Source organism: Bombina bombina, chromosome 3 (assembly GCF_027579735.1).
Source record: "Bombina bombina isolate aBomBom1 chromosome 3, aBomBom1.pri, whole genome shotgun sequence".
NCBI lineage: Eukaryota > Metazoa > Chordata > Amphibia > Anura > Bombinatoridae > Bombina > Bombina bombina.
The window spans coordinates 1,039,918,014-1,039,943,881 of record NC_069501.1 but is presented as its reverse complement, the minus strand read 5'-3'; positions in this window follow the sequence as shown (position 1 = coordinate 1,039,943,881).

The window sequence follows — 25,868 nt, the reverse complement described above, 5'->3', positions numbered from 1 at the left end:
GGGATAAAACATATTAGTTATGGAGAGATACATGTGATAATAATGCATCTTATTTTGCTAAGCAACATCATTAGAAAGGATATTAAGATGCAAGGCACTGCTGGAAAATCTCCAGGTTGAGCAAGAAGATGAGGAACCCAATACACAATATATCCTTGAGTAGAACTTTTATACTTTTATTCCACAGAAAAACGCATCAGTGTTTTTAATGGAGCAGGGGATCCTAGGTAGTGATATGCAGATGTGCTTCACAATGCCTCATGTTGTTGCTTTGCTTCTCCGTTTTAAGCACATATTCCCTCATTCCAGCGCATTGTGCATACCCTTCCTCAGAATCCCCTGCTTGAGTGGAACCGTTGTTTAGGATTTATGTATAAAAATATACAAATGTGCTATATAATGAACTTATGTTCATTCTCTTGGAGCTAGGCATCATTTCTGTTGCAAGATTCCTGTGGCCAAGGTTTTGTGCACAGCATAGCACTCAAGAGAATGACACTGATATGGGAAGTTCATCCTATGATAGTCTTTAGGCATCATGATTTAGTGGCTTATGGTAAACAAACTCCTTAAGTGTTTCTGAATCAAGAATCCAGCATGAACGTACTGATGATACATTACACTCTGGCTCAGAACAAGTATTTGTAGATTTTCTGTTACAGTGGTTATGATTGCTGTTCCATTGTCTATATAGTTTGTATATGTTTTATTAATTTCTTTTATTCCTCAGGTTTTGCATCTGTAGTTACATCTACATAGTAGAGCTGGTGCTCTATCTACATGTAAGGGGTTATTCCTTACCACTGCAGCCTTATGAATGTTGTTGACTATGGTTCAGATTACTAGTGGAACGCTATTTAACTTTTTGTGCGCAGCAGGTTGCGCTGGTATTGCAAGATGAAAGTGAAAGGTTTTCCATCTCGCGCTAACATGGCACGCGCAAAAAAAACATTCAACTTGTGCGCAAACCTGATCGCATATTCTCAATTGCGTTAACCCAACATGAAAATATGAATATTTCACATTCCAATGTTCTGCACATACAAGATTATGTTCTATTTATTCATAAATCCATATTTCTATATATATCTGATGGTACAATATATATCTATACATACATATATATATATATATATATATATATATATAATTATATATAGGTGTAGATATATACAGACAAATATAGGAATATCTATTTAAAAATACTTAGAACATATTCTGCTATGTGCAGAACATTGGAATGTGAGATATTTACTGTAAATACACAGTATAACACTTTATTAAGATTACAAGGGAATTGCGAACAAGCGATATCGTTTACTTTCAACTTGTAATACCAGCGCAAATCCACTCGTAAACTGTCCCTATGTACGCAGCACCCTTGACTTTTGTTTACACTGTATCTTACAATCAGCTGAAACCAGTAATGTCAGTAAGTTCAAGGGGTTAAATAAGAATGTCACAATAGGTTTACTGAGCTGGGGATTGTGCATAAGTAATCTTTGAGATAATAAAATGAGATGTGCTTCTTATTTGTAACAGCACTGAATTATTTTTTGAATCAAGAAATAAATGAGGCTGCATCATATAACGGATAAAACTACTCTTAGAATACCTTTGGAAGTTGTTTTATTTATCCTGCAATTTTGACCCAAATTTTTTAGCTAATAGTAAAAAGGTAATGTGGAAAATTCAGCCTATGATTAGCTACATGCCTTTATATTGCTTAATTGCCAAATTTATAAGTTGACTAATGGCATAACTACAGCATTCTTCAAATTATATCAGCTGTTTATTTTAATTTATCTCACCATGTCCTGGCCAGAATCAAACTTCCCTAATTGGCCTTTTTGACTGTTTGTGATCCTGTCACTAACTAATTTAGTGGGCCCAGCTGACTGATCTGCCCTATAAATGTTATACTAGTTTGGGGAATACATTTCAAGGGCAGTTAGCAGTATCTTAATATTATATGTTCTCATTTCTTAATGGGGGTCTCAGTCACATTCCTAGGCTTGGAAACAGACAAAGAGGTGGTATAGGTATTTATTTTCCTCTCGTTGCACCTTTAAATAAATACAAAACATCTCTTTCCTCACATTTTCTTCCTTTAAAACCAACAGGATTAACTTATTATTTTCCCTCTCTATATGAGTTTCAGTTATATATTGCCCCCTGGCTCCTTAACTCAATTTCTTGATCATTGTGGTGCCTGGCTACATTATTTCCTCTCCTCAGACACCCTTGCCTTCATTCTTGGGGATTCTGTTGACAATCCCACTGCCCTCGCTGGAAAAAACTTCTCACAGCAATTCCTACTACTCTCCCTCAATCTAACCCTCACACCAAATGCCACAGAAGAATAGAAGTCACTAGATCCTCAACACCTATCAAACGCTTTCAAAGCTCTGTTCTCATTTTCCTGCCCTGACTAGTCTATCTGTCACTTCAACTCCACTCTTACATTGGTTCTTGACATTTTGGCTCATCCTACCACAGCTCGGAAGTCAAGCACTCATCCTTAGCCTGGCATACTCTGATATGCTACCTATGCAGATGTTCCATCAGCTCAAGATTTTGCCAGCCACTTTAACAACATAATTGTTTCCATCAAAAACAAAATCATCTCTCCAACCCCCTCAACCAATTGCAATCGTCCAAAACCCACAAAGCCACAAATTCAGCTTTTTACCCCTGTTACCTTGTTACTAAGGAAATAGCTTCTGCCCTTATTTCTTCCTCTCCCCTTGCTACCAGTACCCTCGATCCCATCCCCTCACAACTACTGCTCTGCCTCTCTCCTATCTTACTCAACATATTAATAATTTCTTCCTCAGCACTGGTATATTTCACTCATCTCATTGACATATAGGAGTCACACCTATCCTCAGAAAACGTTCTCTCGATCCAACCTCCCCATCCAACTACTGCCTTATTTCCCTACTCCCTCCCTTGTCTTAAAATTTCTTGAAAGGCTAGTATATACACGTTAATCACTTTTATTACATCAAATTCCCTCCTTGATCCATTGCAATTTGTATTACCCCCCAACACTCCACAGAGACAGCAAGCCTTAAGGTTACTAATGACCTATCTGTCTAACGGTACCTTTATTGTAGCCTTCTCTTGTGCATCCTCTGCCCCTTTACGACTTTCTGTTGGGGTAATACAATGATTTGTTCTTGGTCCCCTTCTCTTCTCAATCTTGTATGTTTATGACACCCAAATTTACCTCTTTGCACTAGATCTAACTAGTGTCACTGACTGTCTTTGTAATATTTCATTGTGGATGTCCTCTCACTACATTAAGCTAAATCTCTCCAAAACTGAACTCCTTATTTTTTTATCTTCCAAAATCTCTACCCCTCAACTTTATATTACTGTTGATAATAGCATCTCCAAAAATTTGCCACTTCCTCACACAAGACACAGGTAAGACTTTTATCTACTTTCTAATCATTTCATCATTTTCCACCTTGACTATTGCAACTCCATCCTCTCTGGCCTCCCTAGCTACTGTTCATCTCCTTTAAAATCCATAATGAATTCCTCAGTAAAGCTAATTCCTTACATGACACTCTTAATCTGCTGCACCTCTGCCAATCCCTTCACTGGCTTCCTCTAACCTTTAGAATTAAACACAATATCCTGACACATCTCCCTCCAATATCTCTATACTCTCCTTCCAGTCCCATTCACTCTGCTCATGATGACCTCCTGCTCTCATCCTGTCTTGTTACCTCATCACATTGCTGTCTACAGGACATCTCCAGAATTGCCCCACTTTGTGGATCTCTCTGCCTCACTCCACAAGACTCTCCCTTAGTTTTCAAAGTTTCAAGCGCTCATTAAAAGCCCTACTGCTCAGGGATTCATACAAAATATTTTAGGTTTTCTTACCTCAGTTACTGTACTCCTTTTGCCATCTCCTTTAATTCCCTTAGCTTGCAAGCCTATGAGCCCAGCTGTTTTGTAGATCACCTTCATGAGAGCTGATTTACAACAGAGCTACTCTTGGCCGGCCGTCTTCCTGTTTCTCCTACCTGTTTCTTTCTACCTTGCATATCATACCTATATTTATAGCACTGTGGAATCTGTTGGAGCTCTACAAATAGATGATAATAATAATATTACAAATATTATTTTAGTGGGACAAAGTTAATATTTAATAGATTTAAAATCAAGCATATAGGTACGCATGGTGTAATACTTCCTGGTTTAGACCCTATGTAACCATAGACTGTGTAAATTGCTTGTTAGAGTGCATAAAACTGATGTCCTTTCATAGCTGTGCACAATATTTATGGTGGCTCGGAAATAATTTTCTATGTTGATTGTGGTCCTAGAATTGGCCAGCCTGATATTCACTGATTCAGTTAACATTCTTTTGAGATTTGTGTTACAAAAAATCAAGTTAATTGTGTCTGAATTAAGGCAAATTGGTATCAAAGACAAAGGTAGCAAATATTTTTAAGGATCTAGTTGTTAATGAGAAAATGCGCTAAATAAAATTGACTGCACCAGAACAAAAATAAGTGTATTTCTCCTTTTTGTTCTTTTTTCTCCTTTTTTTTTCTTTTTGATTCATAAAAACATTTTCAATTTAATTCTGTTATCAAATTTACTTTGTTCCTTTGGCATTCTTTAATGAAGAGATATCTAATTCTACATAGGTAGCGGGCACTTTTCTGGAGCAGTACATGAAAGGAAACACTGCTGCTACCTGCTGTTCTTGCAAATATATAACACAGTTATAAAACTGCTGCCATATATTGCTCCAGTAACATGCACTTTCCTATACCTTCCTACCTGCTTTTCAATAAAGGTAACTAAGAGAACAAAGCAAAATGATAATAGAAAGAAAATGGAAATGTGTTTTATATTTTACACACTGGTGCATATTTATCAATGTGCGAGCAGACATGATACAATGTAGCGTATCTTGTCCGCTGCACATCGATAAATTCCGACAGCATACACTGTTAGCATTTATCATTGCACAAGCAGTTCACCAGAACTGCTTGTGCAATACCGTCCCCTGTAGATTCACTGCCGCTAGCAGGGGGTGTCAATCAACCCGATCATATTCGTCTGTCCGCAGCCTCAGAGCAGGCAGACAAGTTATGGAGCAGCGTTCTTTAGACATTCGGAGCTTGATAATTCGGCCCCACTGTCTGAATCATGAAATAAATTTTTGGTGCTTTATGACCCTTTAAATATTTGTGGGCCAGGGTTTGATTTTAATAGTGTCTTTCATTTTAACTAATTAAAGAATTAATCTGAGTGACTAGGAAATTATTTCACAAACCCCATCAGGCTGACCTATATAAACATGAAATTATGATACCATGGGGTAGATTTATCAATGTCCGGCGCACATCAATAAATACAGACAACATACACTGTCGGCATTTATCATTTTACAAGCATTACTAGTGAACTGCTTGTGCAATGCCGCCCCCTGCACATTCGCAGCCAATTGGCCACAAGCAGGAGGTGTCAATCAACCCGATCATATCCGATCAGGCTGATTGCTGTCCGCCACCTCAGAGGGGCCGGACGAGTTGAGGAGCAGTGGTCTTATGACCGCTGCTTCTTAAAGGGTCACTAAACCCAAAATCTTTCTTTCATCATTCAGATAGAAAATACAAATTTAAACAACATTACAATTTACTTATATTATTTATTTTGCTTCATTTTGTAGATATCCTTATTTGAAGAAAAAGCAATGCACACGAGGCTTCTATGTGCAGCAACCAATCAGCAGCTACTGAGCATATCTAGATATGCTTTTCAGCAATGAATATCAAGAGAATAAAACAAATTAGATAATAGAAGTAAATTAGAAAGATGGGTAGATAGCAGCATCCGCTGCTTGGTAAATCTACCCCATTGCCTCTAATTACTAATATTTGTACCTATTTAAATTTTGTGCATTTTAATTATCAGTCACATAAAACAAATAAAATAAAACCATTTTATGATGGTAACATTGCTGTACTAGAAACTACATTTTCTAAATCTAAACCATAATTATTTCCCAGTAAACACATGTTGAAAAAAGGAAACCAGGAAAATAAGAAACCTATTGTGTATTGAGTTCCAAGAAATAGCTCTCTTGCTGGAGGGCAATCTGCTAAAAAATCTTAGCAGAATGGGTTAAAAAGAGCTCCCTTTAAAAAAAAATCTTTATTTCGGGCTAAAAAAAACAAAAAACTTTTTTAATATAATTTTGAGTCTGCCCTCAATGCTTAACCTATTCCCCCTGCTCATACCACATAGCTCCAGAATAAGAAAACGTTTCCGCTTCTATTTTTTCTGGAAACCAATAAAGTTTTGCATTCTTCTTCAATTCAGCTGATGTGAAAGAAGATCAATGAAAATAATCCTATTGAGCCAGATAGCTCTCAGCTACATCCTACACATGGGTCATCTGGCCAGTACCCTGCCTGCTAGACAGATGAATTGCTTTTAGGGATATCATAATAAGCCTATACTTGGGTAGAGATAATGGGCTAGATTACAAGTGGAGCACTATTTTAACCAGCCATTACAAGTGGCTGGATAATGCTCCCGCAAGCTCGCGGGAACACTTTGTGCTTAGTACAATTAACCAGAGGTCAGATCTCTGGTTAATTGAAAAAGTGTTCCCCAATTGCATCCAAAAAAAGTGTACAGTTGCTTTATTAAAATAAAAAATATCTGCATCTTGTAAAAAAAATGAAAAAAATAGCACAAAGCAGTTATGAAAGTTAAAGTGAGGGGATGCACCTTTACATAACAGTCTATGCTTATATACAGATATATTTATGTGTTAATATGTGTATACACATATAACCACATAAAAATATATGTATATACTGTATTCATATACATATATTTTTTTAATTTGCTGCTCAAGGCTGCGCTAGGTTCTCTGCCATGTCGTGTTCGCATTGCGCCTTACTTGCAACACCAGAGCACATTTGCATGCGCTGGTATTACTGAGTGGAGCGCAAATATCGAGCTTGTGAAATCGCAATTTTGCACTCCACGCGTAATCTAGGCCACTATGTTTTATGTAACAACCTAGAAATCAATTTAAAGAGAAAATAGTTATTTTTATGTATGCATAGCAAATAGTAGGAATTAAGCACTGCATCACAAATGGCCTCCATACACAATAACCTCTAGATTTAGAGTTCTGCGGCCAAAGGGGTGCATTAGCTACGCGTGCTTTTTTTCTCCTGCACCTTTTAAATACCGCTGGTATTTAGAGTTCACAGAAGGGCTGCGTTAGGCTCCAAAAAGGGAGCGTAGAGCAAAATTTACCGCCACTGCAACTCTCAATACCAGCGGTGCTTACGGATGCGGCCAGCTTCAAAAACGTGCTTATGCACGATTCCCCCATAGGAAACAATGGGGCCGTTTGAGCTGAAAAAAAGTTTTCTGAATGGTTGCGTTAGCCTCAGAAAAGTGAGCGTTGAGACAAATTTAGCTCCACTTCTACCCTCAATACCTGCGTTGCTTACGGTAGCGGTAAGCTGGAAAAACGTGTTCGTGCTTGATTTCCCCATAGGATACAATGGGGCTGAGCTGGCTGAAAAGAAAAAGCAAAAAACCAGCGTTCAGCTCCTAACGCAGCCCCATTGTTTCCTATGGGGAAACACTTCCTAAGTCTGCACCTAACACCCTAACATGAACCCCGAGTCTAAACACCCCTAACTTTACACTTATTAACCCCTAATCTGCCATCCTCGCTATCGCTGACCCCTGCATATTATTTTTAACCACTAATCTTCCGCTCCGTACACCACCGCCATCTACGTTATCCCTATGTACCCCTAATCTGCTGCTCCTAACACCGCCAACCCCTATATTATATTTATTAACCCCTAATCTTCCGCCCCCAACGTCGCCGCCACCTACCTACACTTATTAACCCCTAATCTGCTGACCGGACCTCAACGCTACCATAATAAAGTTATTAACCCCTAATCCGCCTCACTAACCCTATAATAAATAGTATTAACCCCTAATCTGCCCTCCCTAACATCACCGACACCTAACTTCAAGTATTAACCCCTAATCTGCCGACCGGACCTCACCGCTACTCTATTAAATTTATTAACCCCTAAAGCTAAGTCTAACCCTAACACTAACACCCCCCTAAGTTAAATATAATTTTTATCTAACGAAATAAATTAACTCTTATTAAATAAATTAATCCTAATTAAAGCTAAATGCTTACCTGTAAAATAAACCCTAATATAGCTACAATATAAATTATAATTATATTATAGCTATTTTAGGATTAATATTTATTTTACAGGCAACTTTGTATTTATTTTAACCAGGTACAATAGCTATTAAATAGTTAATAACTATTTAATAGCTACCTAGTTAAAATAATTACAAAATTACCTGTAAAATAAATCCTAACCTAAGTTACAATTAAATCTAACACTACACTATCAATAAATTAATTAAATAAAATACCTACAATTATCTACAATTAAACCTAACACTACACTATCAATAAATTAATTACATAAAATACCTACAAATAAATACAATTAAATAAACTAACTAAAGTACAAAAAATAAAAAAAGAACTAAGTTACAAAAAATAAAAAAATAATTTACAAACATTAGAAAAAGATTACAACAATTTTAAGCTAATTACACCTACTCTAAGCCCCCTAATAAAATAACAAAGCCCCCCAAAATAAAAAAAAATGCCCTACCCTATTCTAAAATACAAATAGAAAAGCTCTTTTACCTTACCAGCCCTTAAAAGGGCCTTTTGCGGGGCATGCCCCAAAGAATTCAGCTCTTTTGCCTGTAAAAAAAAACCCATACAATTCCCTCCCCAACATTACAACCCATCACCCACATACACCTAATCTAACCCAAACCCCCCTTAAATAAACCTAACACTAAGCACCTGAAGATCTCCCTACCTTGTCTTCACCACGCCGGGTATCACCGATCCGTCCAGAGGAGCCTCCGAAGTCTTCATCCAAGCCCAAGCGGGGGCTGAAGAAGTCCATCATCGGGCTGAAGAGGTCCATCATCGGGCTGAAGAGGTCCATCATCGGGCTGAAGTCTTGATCCAAGCGGGCGCTGAAGAGGTCCATCATCGGGCTGAAGTCTTCTATCAAGCTGCATCTTCAATCTTCTTTTTTCCGGAACGATCTTCATCAAGCTGACGCGGAACATCCATCCTGGCCGACGACTTCCCGACGAATGACGGTTCCTTTAAGGGACGTCATCCAAGATGGCGTCCCTCGAATTCCGATTGGCTGATAGGATTCTATCAGCCAATCAGAATTAAGGTAGGAAAATTCTGATTGGCTGATGGAATCAGCCAATCAGATTCAAGTTCAATCCTATTGGCTGATCCAATCAGCCAATCAGATTGAGCTCACATTCTATTGGCTGATCGGAACAGCCAATCGGAATTCGAGGGACGCCATCTTGGATGAGGTCCCTTAAAGGAACCGTCATTCGTCGGGAAGTCGTCGGCCAGGATGGATGTTCCGCGTCGGCGGGATGAAGATGGATCCGGAAGAAAGAAGATTGAAGATACCGCTTGATAGAAGACTTCAGCCCGATGATGGACCTCTTCAGCGCCCGCTTGGATCAAGACTTCAGCCCGATGATGGACCTCTTCAGCGCCCGCTTGGATCAAGACTTCAGCCCGATGATGGACCTCTTCAGCCCGATGATGGACTTCTTCAGCCCCCGCTTGGGCTTGGATGAAGACTTCGGAGGCTCCTCTGGACGGATCAGTGATACCCGGCGTGGTGAAGATAAGGTAGGGAGATCGTCAGGGGCTTAGTGTTAGGTTTATTTAAGGGGGGTTTGAGTTAGATTAGGGGTATGTGGGTGGTGGGTTGTAATGTTGGGGGGGTATTGTATGTTTTTTTTTACAGGCAAAAGAGCTGAATTCTTTGGGGCATGCCCCGCAAAAGGCCCTTTCAAGGGCTGGTAAGGTAAAAGAGCTTTTCTATTTGTATTTTAGAATAGGGTAGGGCATTTTTTTATTTCGGGGGGCTTTGTTATTTTATTAGGGGGCTTAGAGTAGGTATAATTAGCTTAAAATTGTTGTAATCTTTTTCTAATGTTTGTAAATTATTTTTTTATTTTTTGTAACAGTTCTTTTTTTTATTTTTTGTACTTTAGTTAGTTTATTTAATTGTATTTATTTGTAGGTATTTTATGTAATTAATTTATTGATAGTGTAGTGTTAGGTTTAATTGTAGATAATTGTAGGTATTTTATTTAATTAATTTATTGATAGTGTAGTGTTAGGTTTAATTGTAACTTAGGTTAGGATTTATTTTACAGGTAATTTTGTAATTATTTTAACTAGGTAGCTATTAAATAGTTATTAACTATTTAATAGCTATTGTACTTGGTTAAAATAAATACAAAGTTGCCTGTAAAATAAATATTAATCCTAAAATAGCTATAATATAATTATAATTTATATTGTAGCTATATTAGGGTTTATTTTACAGGTAAGTATTTAGCTTTAGGATTAATTTATTTAATAAGAGTTAATTTATTTTGTTAGATAAAAATTATATTTAGGGGGGTGTTAGTGTTAGGGTTAGACTTAGCTTTAGGGGTTAATAAATTTAATAGAGTAGCGGTGAGGTCCGGTCGGCAGATTAGGGGTTAATACTTGAAGTTAGGTGTCAGCGATGTTAGGGAGGGCATATTAGGGGTTAATACTATTTATTATAGGGTTATTGAGGTGGGAGTGAGGCGGATTAGGGGTTAATAACTTTATTATAGTAGCGGTGAGGTCTGGTCGGCAGATTAGGGGTTAATAATTGTAGGTAGGTGGCGGCGACGTTGGGGGCGGCAGATTAGGGGTTAATAAATATAATATAGGGGTTGGCGATGTTAGGGTCAGCAGATTAGGGGTACATAGGGATAACGTAGGTTGCGGCGGTGTGCGGTCGGCAGATTAGGGGTTAAAAATTTTTACTAGAGTGGCGGCGATGTGGGGGGCCTCAGTTTAGGGGTACATAGGCATTTTATGGGTGTTAGTGTACTTTAGAGCATAGTAGTTAAGAGCCTTATGAACCGGCGTTAGCCCAGAAAGCTCTTAACTCCTGGCTTTTTGCTGCGGCTGGAGTCTTGTCGTTAAATTTCTAATGCTCACTTCAGCCAAGACTCTAAATACCAGCGTTAGAAAAATCCCATTGAAAAGATAGGATACTCAAATGGCGTAGGGGGATCTGCGGTATGGAAAAGACGCGGCTGCAAAGTGAGTGTTAGACCCTTTCATGACTGACTCTAAATACCAGCGGTAGGCCAAACCAGCGTTAGGAGCCCCTAACGCTGGTTTTGACGACTAACGCAGAACTCTAAATCTAGCGGTAAATATCTAAATCTGTTGTTATGCTTATCTTATTTCCTTTGCTGTGTCCAATTAGAATAAGATATGAAGCACTTATCAAGCAACCACTGTGTAGAAAGTTGCAAGGTCAGGAATCTGACATTTGTAGGATCTATGCTAGCCATTTAGCTGGCAATGCATTTATTGGAAAAGAAGGTAACATAAACCATGAAAGCATATTACAAATAATTTTTATTTTTTACTATGCATAATTAAAGGAGCATTGTAATGTTGCATTTTCTCCCCTTTAAAGTGTTTTTAATTGCCCAGTTTACCTGCTCGAGAGTATTAAATTTACAAATAATTCATTTACATTTATTTTGTTACTTGAAATAGCTGCTGCTGTTTGTTGCAGCCTTCACCTATACTAAAAATGTCTATTGGCTATAGAAAAGCTATCGCCTAGATTTTGAGTTTTGTCGGTAAAAACTTGCAGAGCTAACGCTCCTTTTTTTTCCAGCGCGCCCTTAAGCCGACGCTGGTATTATGAGTTTTCTGAATGGCTGCGTTAGCCTCAGAAAAGTGAGCGTTGAGACAAATTTAGCTCCACTTCTACCCTCAATACCTGCGTTGCTTACGGTAGCGGTAAGCTGGAAAAACGTGTTCGTGCTTGATTTCCCCATAGGATACAATGGGGCTGAGCTGGCTGAAAAGAAAACTAACACCTGCAAAAAAGCAGCGTTCAGCTCCTAACGCAGCCCCATTGTTTCCTATGGGGAAAAACTTTCTAAGTCTACACCTAACACCCTAACATGAACCCCGAGTCTAAACACCCCTAACCTTACACTGCATTATATTATTAACCCCTAATCAGCTGCTCCGGACACTGTCGCCACCTACATTATAGCTATGAACCCCTAATATGCTGTCCCTAACATCGCCGACACCTATATTATATTTATTAACCCCTAATCTGTCCCCCCCAATGTCGCCGCCACCTACCTACACTTATTAACCCCTATTCTGCCGACCGGACATCGCCGCCACTATAATAACTGTATTTACCCCTAAACCGCCACACTCCCGCCTCGCAAACACTATAATAAATTTTATCAACCCCTAATCTGCCCTCCCTAACATCGCCGCCACCTACCTACAACTAATAACCCCTAATCTGCCGCCCCCCACCTTGCCGCTACTATAATAAAGTTATATACCCCTAAACCTAAGTCTAACCCTAACACCCCCCTAAATTAAATATAATTAAATAAAACAAAATAAATTTACTATAATTAAATAAATTATTCCTATTTAAAAATAAATACTTACCTATAAAATAAACTCTAATATAGCTACAATATAACTATTAGTTACATTGTAGCTATTTTAGGATTTATATTTATTTTACAGGCAACTTTGTATTTATTTTAACTAGGTACAATAACTATTAAATAGTTAATAACTATTTAATAGCTACCTAGTTAAAATAATTGCAAAATTACCTGTAAAATAAATCCTAACCTAAATTTCAAATACACCTAAGTTACAAATACTACACTATCAATAAATTAATTAAATAAATTACCTACAATGATCTAAACTAAAATACAATGAAATAAACTAAACTATATTACCAAAAAACAAACAAACACTAAATTACAAAAAATAAAAAAAATATTACAAGAATTTTAATCTAATTACACCTAATCTAAGCCCCCTAATAAAATAAAAAAGCCCCCCAAAATAATAAAATTCCCTACCCTATACTAAATTAGAAAAGTAATTAGCTCTTTTACCAGCCCTTAAAAGGGCTTTTTGCGGGGCATTGCCCCAAAGTAATCAGCTCTTTTTTTACCTGTAAAATAAAATACAAGACCCCCCCAACATTATAACCCACCACCCACACACCCCTACTCTAAAACCCACCCAATCCCCCCTTAAAAAAACCTAACACTACCCCATTGAAGATCACCCTACCTTGAGCCGTGTTCACCCAGCCGGGCACCGATGGGCCAGAATAGGACATCCGAAGCGGCAGAAGTCTTCATCCGATTGGGGCAGAAGAGGTCCTCCATCCAGCAGAAGTCTTCATCCAAGCGGCATCTTCTATCTTCATCCATCTGGCGCTGAGTGGGTCCATCTTCAAGCATCCTCTTCTTCCCGACGACTAACGACGAATGAAGGTTCCTTTAAATGACGTCATCCAAAATGGCGTCCCTCGAATTCCAATTGGCTGATAGGATTCTATCAGCCAATCGGAAATTAAGGTAGGAAAAATCAGATTGGCTGATGTAATCAGCCAATCGGATTGAAGTTCAATCCGATTGGCTGATTAAATCAGCCAATAGAATGCAAGGTCAATTCTACAGGTAATTTTGTAATTATTTTAACTAGGTAGCTATTAAATAGTTATTAACTATTTAATAGCTATTGTACCTAGTTAAAATAAATACAAAGTTGCCTGTAAAATAAATATAAATCCTAAAATAGCTACAATGTAACTAATAGTTATATTGTAGCTATATTAGGGTTTATTTTATAGGTAAGTATTTATATTTAAATAGGAATAATTTATTTAATTATAGTAAAAAAAAAAATTTTTTTTAATTATATTTAATTTAGGGGGCTGTTAGGGTTAGGGTTAGACTTAGGTTCGGGGTTAATAACTTTATTATAGTAGCGGCGACGTTGGGGGCGGCAGATTAGGGGTTAATAATTGTAGGTAGGTTGCGGCAACGTTGGGGGGGCAGTTTAGGGGTTAATACATTTATTATTGTGGCGCGATGCCCGGTCGGCAGATTAGGGGTTAATAAGTGTAGGTAGGTGGCGGCGACGTTGGGGGGGGGCAGATTAGGGGTTAATAAATATAATGTAGGTGTCGGCAATGTTAGGGGCAGCAGATTAGGGTTTCATAGCTATAATGTAGGTGGCGGCGATGTCCAGTCGGCAGATTACGGGTTAAATAATTTTATTATAGTGTTTGCGATGTGGGGGGGCCTCGGTTTAGGGGTTCATAGGTAGTTTATGGGTGTTAGTGTACTTTGTAGCACTTTAGTTAAGAGCTTTATGTTCCGGCGTTAGCCCATAAAACTCTTAACTACTGACTTTTAAATGCGGTAGGAGACTTGGAGGTAGAGGCTGTACCGCTCACTTCTTCCATGACTCGTAATACCTGCGTTAGGCAAATCCCATTAAAAAGATAGGATGCGCAATTGACGTAAGGGGATTTGCGGTATGGAAAAGTGAGTGGTACACCTGTACCTCCCATACTTGTAATACCAGCGGGCGTTAAAAAGCAGCGTTAGGACCCCTTAGCGCTGCTTTTTAAGTCTAACGCAGAACTCAATATCTAGGCGTATGTAACCATGACGCAGCAAAAGACATCAGCTTCACATTGGGGAGGGAGAGCCTAGCCCATATAAAAGGGTTTTCTTGCAGCTACTTTGAATAAAATTAACACTTCGGCCTAGATTACAAGTGGAACGCTATTGATAGCTCAGGGTGCGCTTTCAATATTGCTAGACCTCACTAGCACCTAGAGTACAAGTGTTGCAGTACGGCTGCACCGCTGAAAAATTTGCCTTTGCGAGCGGAATATTCAGCTCACCTGTATTACAAGTCGCAGCAGTACGGCTATTCCGCTAGTGTTTTAGCCTATACCGCAATGGCTTTTGAGAGTGGAAAATTCAGCTCACCTGTATTACAGGTTGTGTGGTCCGGCTATTACGCTAGTGTTATAGCTTATACCGCCACGATCCATTCCGCTATAAAAGACCAGTAGTTATGGATTTTGCAAAACAAAAATGTTTCACAAAACTCATAACAAAAATGTTACAAAGTACATTTACACCCATAATCTACCTATTAACCCCTAAACAGCCACCCCCACATCCTAAATACTATAATAAATCTATTAACCCCTATTCTGCCGCCCACCAACATCGCCAACACTAAATTAAAGTATTAAGCCCTAATCCGCTGCCCACCCACATTGCTAACACCTAAATAAACCTTTTAACCCCAATTCCACCGCCCACACCCATCGGGACTACCTAAATTAAAGTATTAACCCCTAATCCGCAATCTCCCCGCATTGCAAATACTATAATAAACCTATTAACCCCTAAACCACTGACCCCCTCATCGCTAATACTAAAATAAACCTATTAACCCCAAAACGCCGCCCCCCCCACATTGCTAATACTAAAATGAACATATTAACCCCCAAACTGCCGGCCCCCCACATTGCAACACACTAAATGAAACTATTAATCCCTAAACCTAACACCCCCTAACTTTATATTAAAGTTACAATATAACTATCTTAAAATAAATAAAAACTTACCTGTGAAATAAAAAAAACATAAAACATAAACCTGTGAAATAAAAAAAACATAAACTATAAGTAAAACTAACATTACTCTTTTAAAAAACTAAAATAAACTAAAAATATAAAACCTAAATTACAAAATTAAAAAATCCTAAGAAAAAACTAAAATTAAAAAATAAATTAAAAAAAAATTAAAAAATCCTAAGAAAAAACTAAAATTAAAAAATAATATAAATTAAACCTAATCTAATACTCCTATAAAAAAACAAAAAAGCCACCCCCAAATAAACAAAAACCCTAATCTAACAATAGCCCTTAAAAGGGCCTTATGTAGGGCATTGCCCTGAAGCAATCAGCTCTTTTACATTAAAAAATTACAAAGTACCCCTAACAGTAAAACCCCCACCCATCCAAACCCCCAAAATAAAAAAAAATAACTCTAAGAAACTTAAAGGGACAGTATACACTCATTTTCATATAACTGCATGTAATAGATACTACTATAAAGTATAAGATGCACAGATACTGATATAAAAATCCAGTATAAAACTGTTTAAAAACTTACTTAGAAGCTGTCAGTTTGGCTCTGTTGAAAAGGTAGCTGGAAAGCCCACTGCAAGTGGCAAATAAGACACTCCCCCCCCTCCCCCTTCTTTTGCATATGAAAAGACCCTTTACACAAACAGGAGCAAGCTGGAGTAGGTAGTCGAGCGTATTCACATAAAACTTTGGGGCTTGGTTAAGAGTCTGAAAATCAGAGCAATGTTATTTAAAAATAAGCAAAACTATACATTAATTTAAAAAAAAAACTTTATGGGCTATACAAATAGATTATCTACAAAACATTTATGCAAAGAAAAAATGAGTGTATAATGTCCCTTTAAGCTACACATTGCCACTAAAGGGGTATTTGTATGGACATTGCCCTTAAAAGGGCAATTAGCTCTTTAGTGCCCATTAAAAATAAAACATCCAAATTTTTAAAAAGAAACCTAGCACTAACCCTAAAATTGTACTCACCGTTCCTGAAGTCCGGACATCCATCTTCTTCAAGGCGGAGTAAAGTCTTCATCCAGACGGCGACATCTTCATCCAGCATGGGGACATCTACTTCTTCATCCCGGTGGCATGGAGCTGTTGCGGCGTGGAGCAGATTAGCCGGCGGCACAGACGTCCAACACGGAACCTCTTCTTCATGTGATCTCCGCCGCACACTGAAGATTGAATGCAAGGTACCCCTTTTATATTGGGGTACCTTGCATTCCTATTGGCTGAATTTTTTAAATCAGCCAATAGGATGAGAGTTGATTAAATCCTATTGGCTGTTCAATTCAGCGTGAAGAGGACTTCCACATCGCCAAAGACTGCCGACGGCGGAAGACCGCTCTGCTCCTTAGTAGACCAATCCATACCTCCGTGAAGAAGATAGAAGATGGCCCCGTGATGGATGAATATGGATCTGCCTGGATGAAGACTTTGCTCTGCCTGGAAGAAGATGGATGTCCGGAGGAAAAGTGAGTACATTTTTTATGGTTAGTGGGGTTTTTTGGGGTTGTTTTTTTTTTAAGATTATTTATTATTATTATTATCGGTTATTTGTAGAGCGCCAACAGATTCCGCAGCGCTGGATTCTTTTTTTTTCTTTTTTTTAATGGGCACTAAAGAGCTGCTTGCCCTTTTAAGGGCAATGCCCATACAAATGCCCCTTCAGGGGCATTGGGTAGCTAAGATTTTTTTAGAGTTAGTTTTTTTTTATTTTGAGGGGTTGGGTTGGTGGGGGTTTTACTGTAATGTGGTACTTTGTAATTTTTAAATGTAAAACACCGATTTCTTCAGGGCAATGCCCTACAAAAGGCCCTTTTAACCCCTTAACGACATATGTTGTACAGGATACGTCTTGCACAAACTGATCTTTAAAGACCAGCGATGTACCCTGTACGACGTTGGTGTTGACAGCGGCTGGAAGCGATCCTTATCGCTTCCAGCCGCTTTCCGGTTATTGAAGTGATGCCTATATCGATATCGAGGCATCACTGCAATAACATTTTTCCCCATCCGATGCAGAGAGAGCCACTCTGTGGCCCTCTCTTCACCTGACATTGATGGCCTCAATAGTTGGTGGGTGGGAGCCGACGTGGGAGGCGGGTGGGCGGCAATCGATGGATTGCTGAGTGCAGAGGTGGGCGGGATCGCTGGGAGGCACACACGGATGCGCGAGCATGCACGGGGGAAGCGGGTGGGTGCGTGCACGGGGAGGGAGCGGGTGGGAACCATTACACTATGGAACAGAGTTTGTTTAAATTTAGAGGGATAGAGGGGGAAAAAAACTTTAATCTAAATAATCGAAGTGATGTGGGGGTTTAGTCTTGGGGGGGAAGCTACACTACAGAAAAGTGGGGGGAACAAATAAAAAATATATATTTTTTTGCAAACTGGGTACTGGCAGGCAGCTGCCAGTACCCAAGATGGCTCCCAATAATGTAGAGGGGGGAGGGTTAGAGAGCTGTTTGGGGGGGGGGGTCAGGGAGGTTTGGGGCTAAGGGGGATCCTACACAGCAGCATATGTAAATATGTTAAAAAAAATAATAAAAAAAAATAAAAGATACCTTTAATTTTAGTACACGTGTGATGTGCAGCGGCATTTAGCAGCCTTCTAATTACCAAAAAGCATCGCCAAAGTCATATATGTCTGCTATTTCTGAACAAAGGGGATCCCAGAGACGCATTTACAACCATTTGTGCCATAATTGCACAAGCTGTTTGTAAATAATTTCTGTGAGAAACCTAAAATTGTGAAAAAATGTACGTTTTTTTAATTTGATCGCATTTGGCGGTGAAATGGTGGCATGAAATATACCAAAATGGGCCAAGATCAATACTTGGGGTTCTCTACTACACTAAAGCTAAAATTAACCCTAGAAGCTCCCTACATGCTCCCTAATTAACCCCTTAACTGCTGGGCATAATACACGTGTGGTGCGCAGTGGCATTTAGCAGCCTTCTAATTACCAAAAAGAAAAGCCAAAGCCATATATGTCTGCTATTTATGAACAAAGGGGATCCCAGAGAAGCATTTACAACAATTTATTCCATAATTGCATAAGTTGTTTGTAAATAATTTTGAGTGAGAAACCTAAAGTTTATGAAAAAATTTGTGAAAAAGTGAACAATTTTTTTTATTTGATCGCATTTGATGGTGAAATGGTGGCATGAAATATACCAAAATGGGCCTAGATCAATACTTTGGGATGTCTTCTAAAAAAAATATATATATATATCTCAATGGGTTTTCAGGGATTCCTGAAAGATATTAGTGTCCCAATGTAACTAGCGCTAATTTTGAAAAAAAAAAAAGTGGTTTGGAAATAGCAAAGTGCTACTTGTATTTATGGCCCTATAACTTGCAAAAAAAAAAAAGCAAAGAACATGTAAACATTGGGTATTTCTAAACTCAGGACAAAATTTAGAAACTATTTAGCATGGGTGTTTTTTGGTGGTTGTAGACGAGTAACAGATTTTGGGGGTCAAAGTTAGAAAAAGTGTGTTTTTTTCAATTTTTTCCTCATATTTTATAACTTTTTTATAGTAAATTATAAGATATGATGAAAATAATGGTATGTTTTGAAAGTCCATTTAATGGCGAGAAAAACGGTATATAATATGTGTGGGTACAGTAAATGAGTAAGAGGAAAATTACAGCTAAACACAAACACTGCAAAAATTTAAAAATAGCCTTGGTCCCAAAGGGAAAGTGCTGTGGTCATTAAGGGGTTAAATATATCAAGAATATGAAATTTCTAATAAAACAACAGATTATATAATAAAGCTACCAAAGTAGCAAAAATGTATTGTGAAAACTGCTTTAACCTATATATAAATATTTCTACAGGTGTAGTAACAGCCTTTTTTATGTTCAACTTTCCTATATACCTGTATATAATAAATATACCAGTTTAGCCAAACCCTATTTGCCAAACTTATTGAAAATGTATAATTATATAACCAGCAGATATAGGGGCCTATTTATCAAAGGTCTTGCAGACCTGATCCGACAGTGTGGATCAGGTCCGCAAGACCTCGCTGAATGCGGTGCAACGCCGCCCCCTGCTGACTCGCGGACAATTAGCAGGGAGGTGTCAATCAACCTGATCGTACTCGATCGGGTTAATTTCCAGCGATTCCTGTCTGCCTCATCAGAGCAGGCGGACAGGGTTATGGAGCAGCGGTCTTTAGACCGCTGCTTCATAACTGGTGTTTCTGCCGAGTCTGAAGACTCGCCATAAACACGGCCCTTCAAGCTCTGTTCAGAGCTTGATAAATGGGCCCCAGAGTGACAACCTTATGGGAATGGACTTTTGTCCTAAATATATGCAAAATATATTAAATATAATAAGGCTACAGATGTAGCAACAAAATTAATAGTTATAATTTTACAGATATTACAACACTTTATTTAGCAACGCTGCTTTTATCTATCTATCTATCTATCTATCTATCTATCTATCTATCTATATATATACACACACATATATATATTTAAAGTAATCTAATGGTGTTGTAACACCTGTTTTTTTAGAAACTGATTTCCTAAATAATTTACAGATGTTGCACACCCCTATTTGCAATATCTTTCTTATATTATTCTAATCTATACTTAAATGCTCAACTTTTTTTTAACTTTAAAAATTTAAACCCCAATTTTTTTTGTGTTTTATATAAAAAATAGTATACCTTTTAAATATAGAGTATACTTTATATTATTATATATATAAATTATTCTAAAATGTAATAATATACTACTGAGCTACTCATGTAGCAACCAACTACTTTAGCTTTTAAAAAAAAGCTTTATAATTATATTTATAATTCTGTTTTTAAGCTTTCTATAAAGCTTAAGAGGTAAAATATTTCCAATCGTTTTTCTTTTTTATGCAACTTAAGCTTTGAAAAAAGCTGTTTAAAATAAAAAACAACAGCCTTATCTTTAGCTTTTAAAAAAGCGTTTGGATAGAATAGCTAATAATACTAAACAATTAAACTAAATACGATGTTCCGATATTAATCTAACTGATCTCTCTCTACAACAACTCTCCTCACAGACTGCTTTTTTCTAACTGCATCAAATACTGTTTTAACATACTATTTAAATTGACTAACCGCGAGGAAGGGGTGTGGTTAGTCACGAGCGACACACACGATTTGCTGCGAGCGAGAGGCATGGCTTTCCACAAATGTGCAGTGTTTGATTGACACTGATAATTCCTACAACCTTAAAATATTTTTGGAAGTTGCGATCGGCAATTTCCATAGCTCCGCCCACACATAATTTATACTGTATCAATGCATAGATACTGTATCAATAATGTAGACACTGACACGAAAAAATAAGCATTAATAAAAATGTCAGTGTCTACATTATTTATACAGTCACTATATGCATTGTGACTGTATAAATGATGTTTAGACTGAGCCGCCTCCCAAAAATAAACCTAACATTTCTTAACCTATATTTCTGCCTTCCCCCAAAAAATCGCAATTAAAACTAAAATTAATAACCACTTAACCGTCAACCACCCACATCGCAATACACCTAATTAACCTATTAACCCCTAAACCGCAAAACCCCTACATCGCAATAAACCTATTTACCCTATTAACCTCTAAACTGCAAAACCCCTACATCGCAATAAACCTATTTACCCTATTAACCCCTAAACCGCAAAACCCCTACATCGCAATAAACCTATTTACCCTATTAACCCCTAAACCGCAAAACACCTACACTTGCTCTCATCTTATTGGCTAATTTAAATAGCCAATAGGATTTGAGTAGCTTTCATCCTATTGGCTGATTTGAATTTGAAGAATCAAATCAGCCAATAGGAATTCAAGGGACGCCATCTTTAATCGCGTACCTTGAATTCACTATTCAGTGTACGGTGGAGATCATACGAAGAGGATCCTCCACGCTCCATGGCTCCACGGTCGCCGGTCTTCAGTTCCAGGGTCGCCGGTCTTCAGCTCCACGGTCTTCAGTCTTCATCTCTGGTAACAGAATGTATTAATATATTATATTTTACTGTCACAGTCTGATGGTCTGAGTGAATATGATATCATTTTTACACAAATGTCTTTTATTTAAAGGGACATTCTACCCAAAATCTGAATCCACAGTCATGGATGCATTTCAGAAGCATTTTTGTAATATGCATGAATTAGCAAAAATGCTTCTAATAATAAGTGTATTTAAGTATGCACCGTGCACCAGCATTTTAAATACAGCACTTGCTCAGAGAACCTAAGGAGCTTGTACCATCTGGTAGTGAATGAATTTGTTAATTGCTGATATGATACAAACCCCACTGATTCTCTGAGCAGCTGAAGTATTTAAAATACTGGTGCACTGAGAATATCTAGCTATGCTTCACATGCACGTGCAGAGAAAACTTCTAACATTAAAACAGTGTTAACTTTTACTTAAAGCATTTTTGGCAATACATTTATATTGCAAATATGTTTGTATTCAAATATGTAATTAATCTATGTGCATTTAACTTTTGTCCGGAATGTCCCTTTAATTTCTTCTTATCTGTATTGTGCAATTTGATTTTGTGCACATGAACTAATTAGGAGTTTGTTTTATATAGAATTATTAGGAAATTGTACTACTGTGTGGATACATTTGTCACTTAAAAAGGTTGTATAAAGAAAGGAGAAGTACGGTCTATTTAAGAAGTTAATATGCTAAGTGTAAGTTTGTTACTGAAACTGAAGAGGATTTTTCATGATATTTATTTATGTGTTATATTATATACTTGTATAATCACTAGTAGGGATGGGCGAATGTTTCTAAAAATTTGAAATTTAAAACGAATTTTGATACATTCGTACATTCTAATCGAATTTCTAATGTTTATATGACATTCTAACATTCTATTTTTGAATTTTTGTTTTCAAATTTTTAATATAATTTGAAAATATTTGTTTGAATAATAGAATGTTTAGCTATGTATTCATTCAATTTTGAAATGTAATATTCGAATTCGAATGTGACATTCAAATTCGAAATAGTATTTCTAGTCTACAACTGTGTTTAATAAATGTAATATTAAAATTTGAATGCTACATTCGAATGTCACATTCAAATTTGAAATAGTATTTCTAGTCTAATACTGTGTTTTAAATGTAATATTCAAATTCGAATGTGACATTCAAATTCGAATGTCACATTCGAATTCGAAATAGTATTTCTAGTCTAATACTGTGTTTTTTAAATGTAATATTCGAATTTGAATGTGACATTCGATTTGAATGTGACATTCAAATTCACAATAGTATTTCTAGTTTACAACTATGTTTAATAAATGTGATATTTGATTCGAATGTGATATTCGATTCGAATGTGACATTCGAATTTGAAATAGTATTTCTAGTCTAATACTGTGTTTTATAAATGTAATATTCAAATTAGAATGTGATATTCATTTCAAATGTGATATTCGATTTGAATGTGACATTCAAATTTGAAATAGTGTTTCTAGTCTACAATTGTGTTTTATAAATGTAATATTTGAATTCGAAAGTGACATTCGAATTCGAATGTGACATTCGAAAATTGTAAATAACATTTGAAAATCGAATTTATTGTTATCAACGTTCTATTATGTAAATCAAATTTCTACAATAACATTCGTTATAACATTCGAATTCCAATATAAACACATTCGTCCATCCCTAATCACTAGCTGAGGAAGGACAGCCTCTGTTGCCTAGTAAAAGGCGTTTTAAAATTTTTAAATCATATTTGAAGAAGTGAGAAGCCACGTCCCAAGCCACACCCCCAAGCAACACCCACCCTACCCCATTTAAAAAATGTCCAGGAATCTTCTGCGCAAAATGGGGCAACCCTAAGTGGGAAGGTGTGTGTGTGCCTGTACATGTGTATAATATATATATATATATATATATATATATATATGTGTGTGTGTGTGTGTGTATATTTTTTTATTTTTGTGTATATGTTTGTGTGTTTGTGTGTATACATGTGTATATATGTGTGTATGTATGTGTATATATATATATATATTATATTATATATATATATATCTATGTGTGTGTGTGTGTGTGTGTGTATAGGTATATAGGTGTATATATGTGTTTATATTTATGTGCATTCATACATCGACACACACATATACATACACACATACATACCTCATGTGTGTTACCTACCAGTGTAATATGGTCTATGAATAAGGCTCCCGCCAAAACGCGTAATACCTGCGCCTACTTTTGTTTGAAAGCCTTATGCTCCATGATTAGATTGCACCGCTTTACTCACAGCATCTGTCTAGGTTATTATATCTATGTGACAATTTAGTTGTAACAAGTTACATGGATTTATAAACTCATATGCACGGTAGCTTTGACAATTCTTATCAAGAACACTATGCAGTTCGTCACAAGCCTTATGCTGACCACTGCACACGCTGCATCTATTTACATACCGTATCTATATTTGTATCCGCCACACAGGGTACTGTTTCCACTTTGTATATATGTAGAGTTTAAACATGGATGTTTTGTATATATTTATATGTCTAAATTGTTTTTGTTTCACTGTATAAATGAACACTGGGTTTGTTTACAAAGAAATGGTTGCCTTGGCAACTACATTTGGCAGATTTTTCACAGGGGGAGGGTCTGATGTGCAGGTATAAATGTTTGTTTCACTACATGTAACATTAGTCTGAGGAAGGGGAGTATTCCCCGAAATGTCACTCAATAAATCTTCTTTTGTATTAAGACCAGAGAGTGCTGTCATCTACTTGCTATATCTCAATCCACATTCTAGCACCCTGGCATATGATGAACTGTTCGTGAGAGTGCACCTGTCTCTTTGCATATATATATGCAAAAGCTTGTCAACTTATAAATGTATAGTTAGTCCAATAAAAAAAGTATCATTGCTCAATGCAATACTCTTGTTATTTTGATATATATATATATATATATATATATATATATATATATATATATATATATATATATATATATATATACATACATACCTTTGAGCCCTGCCCAGTCAAACACCTTGAGATATAAAATATCCCTTTTAAACAAAGTAAAAGATTTTTTTAATAGAAATACTTGAAATTACTTTGATCTTCATAAAAATGTTATATTTATTTTAAAATATAAATCTTTTTCTCTCTCTCTCTCTTATATATATACATACATATATATATATATATATATATATATATATGTTGATTGGAGTAGCGCCGTGTTAGTCCAGAGATTTAGATATCAAAATAACAAGAGTATTGCATTGAGCAATGATACTTTTTTATTGGACTAACTATACATTTATAAGTTGACAAGCTTTCGGAAGAGTTCCTTCCTTTATCAAGTCTAATGTTGCTTTAGACTTGATAAAGGAAGGAACTCTTCCGAAAGCTTGTCAACTTATAAATGTATAGTTAGTCCAATAAAAAAGTATCATTGCTCAATGCAATACTCTTGTTATTTTTATATATATATACAATAATGTGAAGGGGACGCAATTGCATATATGGAAATATTTTGAGCTGAATAATAGTATAAATCACTATTAATGTGTAGGCAAAATAGCCTCAATTAAGTTTAACGATTTAGTGGTGCAGACCCTTGAAAAAATGTAGCATGAGTAGACCAGAGAGGCGGCCTCAGGAATGTAATCCTGAATAAAAGACAGGGAAATTCAGCACTCTTTTATTAAAAAACAGCTCGTCTCACATAATTAAGTGAGGTGACAAAATTTGGACGGGTAATGACGTTCCCCCTTCCACTCCAAGAAAGGCACACACAGACTTAGTTTGTAAATTTATAAGTTTTTATATCAGTGATTTATAATAGAATACATAAACCTAATAAAAATTAATAAAACAGAACTGAAAATAAGCAAATCAAAATAAACCTGACCGGTCAGGGGTACATGCTAAGTGATAGGTGGAGCGTCAACAATACAATATAAAGTGGACCATATTCAAGGTCTAAACCAAGATAAACCCTGTCATGAGCTCCGCTCGTAAGCGTAAAGATAGGAGCTAAATCTTCAATAGAAACATGTCAGGGTTTCAGCAAGGCCGAAATGTTAAATAATGGTATCACACTTCAAGCCTGGAAAGAGGATGTATAGGTGTTCAAGCTTTGTTTAAT